The 5,502-nt window shown below is 39.0% G+C and overlaps 1 pseudogene; it reads right to left on the bottom strand.

Annotated features, from left to right (window-relative positions):
* Window positions 1-345: 345 nt before the first annotated feature.
* On the bottom strand, window positions 346-1,593 carry LOC102871469 (annotated as a pseudogene).
* Window positions 1,594-5,502: the final 3,909 nt, after the last annotated feature.

The following is a 5,502-nucleotide window of genomic DNA, read 5'->3' as shown; positions in this document are numbered from 1 at the left end:
CCCCAAGACAGATTTGTTTGTTCTTTTGACTTTTCCTGGCATATTAACATAATAATTCAAAAGAACTGGTTCTTCTGTCATTCTTATTCATTGTCCAACTTTCAATATTCCATACATTTCAGATGTAAGTCCTTTATTAGATATGTCATTGCCAAATATTTTTTTCCCAGTCTGTGGGATTTCTTTTTACCCAATTGGAGAAGTGTTTTGATGTGCACAGGGATTTGATTAAATTAATTTAATTTCTTGATTGACTTTATTGCTTTCTTTTCTTTTTTTTTTACTTGTTCTGCCTTTTGATTAGGTATTTATTTAAAATAAGCTGTCCCAATGGAGGATTTGAGTTTATGCTGCAGGTTTCTTTTCCTCTGTGGCAGGTTTCTTTTCTACTGGCTTCTTCTCAGCTGCTGGTTTCCTGGTGGCTGCAGCCTTCTTTCCCAGTGCAGGCTTCTTGAGCTTCTTCACATCAACAGCAGCTTTCTCTGCTCCTTTCTTCCCTATCACAGGTTTCTTGCTTGGAGGAGCCCCCTTCTTACCAGATTTGGCCTCCAGTGCTTTAGCCGCCTTAGCCACTCAGAGTTTGTGATTCCTGGCCTGGCAAAGAATGGTATTTCGGCGCATGGTCTTTGCATATGGATTAAGCTTCAACATGATTCTCAGATTTTTCAGTGGGTTCTTCTTCAAGACTCTGTGATGAATCTTCTTGCGTGGTGCTCGGCGCGCTCGCTGAATCTCTGGGCTTTTCAAGATTCTGCTGAGGTCTGTATTCATCATCTTGTGCATGGGAAGGCTGTAGTTGCTCTTGAGGGAAGTAGCTTTCCACCAAGTGCCATACAACTCATCTTACTTTCGAAAAGCACTTTCAGTCCAAATGCAGAATCGGCCCACATGCCCACCAGGAGCAGGTTTCAAAATGTTCAATTTGCTTACATTAAGCAGAGTAATTCCAGGGATATTTCTGAAGACCTTAATGATACCATTATCTTCGTTATAGATAATGCATGGTCCCCTGCGCTGGATGCGACGTCGATTTCTCATTTTACCTTTGCCAGCTCTCATTCGCTTTTTGATATAATTCCAGGCCTTAAGGTTCTTAAGAAGCAGGACAGCCTCCTTGGTCTTCTTGTAGCCCTCAACTTTATCTTCAACCACCAAAGGAAGCTCAGGAACTTCTTCAATACGATGACCTTTTGACATGACCAGTGCTGGCAAGGCCGAGGCAGCTAGGGCAGAGCAGATGGCATAGAGCTTCTGAGTTGTGTTCACTCTACGGCGCCAATGCTGCCAGGTTTTGGTTGGTGTAAACATGCGCGACACATATTTACAAAAGTACCTTGGCCAGAGCGATGAGTCCCACCACCTCTAACTCTGGGAATTCGAGCCACCGCTCTACCAGTACCCCAAGACTCAGCACTAGTCTGATGACCTGCCAATTCGCTGACGGCATAGGGCTGCTTGTTGTTTTTGCGCAAGTTGGTGTGAACGAAGTTCACGATATCCGGCCGAATGGGAGCTTTGAACACAGATGGCAGAGTAACATTTTGAGTACACCGGTATCAGTGGACGAGCACACGCCATGGCTGGGAGAGAAGGCCACGCTGCGCTCAACGCGGTGACTCCCACAGGAAAAGGCTATTCCTTTCTTTGGGCATACATTAGTAACTCATTCTAAGTCCTACTGCCCACAAGTTTATTTTGGGAACATTTTCCTTTTTGTGCGTAGAGTATTTACATTTATTTGATATGTTAAGCTCCACAATTAACACTCTTGGTACCAGCAACCAGGAAATCAAAAGACGAATTGCATTGGTAAAGTCTGCTGTCAGGCACATCTCCAGAGTACTGGAGACTAAAGTTTGCCTGTTTCAGGCCATGGTCTTCACAGTTACTTTCTGTGTGTCAGAAATCTGGACAATGACTAGGGATGATAGAAAGAGAATTGATGCCTTTGAACTGTGGTGCTAGAGAAGAGTATTAAATATACTATGACATAGAAAAATAGGTTTGTTCTGGAGAGGGTGGAACCAAGCTGCTCTTTGGAGGCAAGTATTCTTAAGTTATGTCTGACATACTTTGGAAATGTTGCAAGGAGGGACCAGTCCTTGGAGAGGAACATTATACTTGGGAGGATGCAATAGAGAAAAACCCTGAATGAGATGGATTGACTCAGTGAATGAGGTAATGGGGGTAGATGTCAGAGACAATAAGGTTGGCTGAGGATAGAGCAAAGTTCAGAGCTGTTGTATATAGGATCGCTATGAGTCACAGGGGACTTGATAGCAGATAACAACAAAAACAAGCTTTTAAAAATTAGAAAACATATTATTGTCTTTTTTCTCTCCTTCAAGATCATACCCAAATACTTTCATTCTACCAAAATAACAATAACAATAACAATAACAACAACAACAACAACAATAATAATAATAATAATAATAATAATAATAATAATAAAAATAGTGATTGTTGTACATAGGGTTTTCAGAGGCCTACTATTTCGGAAGTAGATGGCCAATCCTTCTTTCTAGTGTGTCTTAATCTGGATGTTCAGATTTAGAGAAGTATCCAACAGATAAGCATACAGGCCATGGTCTTTGCAATCACTTGTTATGCGTCAGAGAGTTGGACAATGATTAAGGCGGATAGATGGAGAATTGATGCCTTTGAGCTTTGGTACTGGAGAAGAGTATTGAGGGTACCATGGACTGTAAGAAAACAAACAGATTCATCCTGGAGAGGGTTAAACTGGGCTGCTCCTTGGAGGCAAGGATTCTGAGGCTTCGTCTGACATACTTTGGTCATGTTGTAAAGAGAGACCAGTCCTTGGCGAAGGATATCATGCTTGGGAGGGTAGAGGGACAGTGCAGGAGGGGAAGACCCTCTGTGGTGGATTGATTCAGTGACTGGGGTAATCCGGAGGGGTGTGTCGGAGACAGTGAGATTGGCACAGGACAGAGCAGAGCAGAGTTTAGGGCTGTTGTACATAGGGTAGCTAGGAGTCGCAAGCGACTCGATGGCACATAACAACAATAACAATAATAGCTATAGTAATAACAAATATATCTGAAAATCATGGAGTATGAATCTAAGTTAAAATTTTTGCTAACATAAAAGGGCAATTGTCTCTTTTCTTAGCAGTGCTGTGCATGTAAACAGAATATTGCTAAAGAAATTCTCATGGAGTGTAATATTTGGAGAATAGTTCAGCTTCTATTTGTAATGAGTCATGCAACCACAAATCATGTTAGGATATAAGCTTAAAGGGTTAGCAGTGTTTTCAAAACAGCTGTCAGACTCATGTAGAACACCTGGTGAAACAGAGACTTCCCGCCCCCCCCGCCCCCCAAGTAGTTCTAACAATATTGCACAAACATTAGATAGAATAATCGTGTGCTTAAAATTTTGTATTGTATAGAAACAAGGCACGTCATTCAATTTAAAACACATAACTTTTTAGTGTATATATTTGTTTCTTGAATTTGAGGGTAAAGTATTGATTATAAATGTAAAACTAGAATCTTTGTAATGTTTTGATTGTGTGTGCCATCAAGTCCAACCCATAGCTGACCCTCCAGTGAGTTTTCAGTGGTAGTGAATCACTTGGGGGGAGACTGCCAATCTCTTTCCAGTGGAGGGAGCAGCTGGTGGATTCAAATCATGTACCTTTAGGTTGGCAGTACAATTGCTTAACAATAAGTCACTAGCAGTGCTTTAAATCAATTCAAACACATTGCTGCCAAATTAATTCCAATTCATCACAATTGCCCATAGGACTTCTGGGGCTGTAAATCTTTTTGAGAGAGATCACTCATCTTTCTTCCATGGACCAGCTGAATTTTGTTGCTTCATAGTATAGCACTTTATGCACTATGCCACCATTGTTTGCTTTCTTGGGCTAGTTTCATAAAGTCTCTAGGGTTTTGTTTTTTTATTTCCAAAGTGAGAGAATGAAACTACATTTACATCATCTAACATCTGTCTAGTTTTACCATTTTATGAAGATAATTACATATTGGGTTTGTAGGATATATAAAACCAAAATCCAAACCCATTATTTATTAAGCCAGCTCACAAGAGATTTTGTTGAACAGAGTAGAACTTCTTAATAAGGTTTTCAAGATTGTAAATCTTTACAAAAGCATGCTGTCATATCTTTTATCTGAGGAGCAATAGCTAGATTCAAATAGTCATCCTCTCAATTAGCCACTACTGAGGAACTGAGGCTTCTTGAAGAATCATATTGTCCTGGAAAACAGTCCAAGGTAATGTAAGCACCAAAAAGCTTGAACAATAACATAGTAACTACATTTTTATACTTTGAATAAAATTAACCAACATTTGAAACCATTAAAATTATAACTGATACATTACCATTAAGGGGACTGAGGATTGGGAAAGATAAGTTTTTGGCTTCTTATTTTGCATTTTAACAGCTTTCTTCTCCCTAATTATACTCACGCATTACTAAAGAAAAAGAATATAGTTTTATTTTTCCACAAAAATGTTATCTAATTTCTCCAATTATTTGTACATCATACAGATTGAATAGGCTTATAGAAAAATACAATCCTGACATACACTTTTTCTGAGTTTGTAGAATGTAATGATTCCTTTTTCTGTTTGGTTAATTGTTTTTTGGATGACGTATAGACCAGAAGAATGTGGAACCAGGACTAGAAGAAGACTTAGAAACTACCTGTGCTATCCAGAGGACGAAATCTAGCTTGTATAAAGGGAAGAAGATTTGAAGCAATTACTGAAGAAAAGAAAAATTACAGCCTTCAATATAGGTGATATCTCAAGATCAAGAAAATAAATTTTCACCTCCAAACCAACAGAGAGCATCATGTTGGATGGAAAAAAGATGGAATTTGTCAAGAATTTTTTTTATCTTATTGTTGTTTTTAAATAATTTTTTTAAATTTTATACTGGTTTGCTTACAAAGTTAATATACATTATTTTTCACACTGGATATTTCCCATTTTTTTACCTGCTCCTCCCTCCACTCTTCAGATTGTGCAATCCTATGATTGCTCCCCTGCCCACCCTTACCCCTTTGCTCTTACCCTTTCCCCTTTGGCTCCTCATACATGTTTTACTAGTTATCTTTCTATTTCTACAATAATGGTCTTATACAGAATTCATCCTTGTGAGACTGAGTTCACTTAGCATAATGCTCTCCAGCCTTTCTAACTTATGGAATAATTTTCAAAATCTTTGTTCCTGCATGCTGCACAGTATTCAATTGTGTGAATGTACCATAATTTCTCAATCTGTTAGATTGTGGTTGGAGATTTGGGCCGTTTCCATGTTCTTGTGATGGTGAATAACACTGCTATGAACATTGGTGTTCAAATCTCCATTTGTGCCTCAGTTCTCATTTTCTTGGGATATATTCCAAGCAGTGGAATAACTGAGTCATATGGAATTTCCATGTTCAGCTTTTTGAGGAAACACCAAACTGCTTTCTAGGATGGTTGTACCATTTTACAATCCCACCA

The sequence above is a fragment of the Elephantulus edwardii genome, unplaced genomic scaffold, assembly GCF_000299155.1.
Source record: "Elephantulus edwardii isolate Elephantulus edwardi_28Jun2011 unplaced genomic scaffold, EleEdw1.0 scaffold00312, whole genome shotgun sequence".
Taxonomy (NCBI): Eukaryota; Metazoa; Chordata; class Mammalia; order Macroscelidea; family Macroscelididae; genus Elephantulus; species Elephantulus edwardii.
This window is presented reverse-complemented; position numbering and strand designations above follow the sequence as displayed.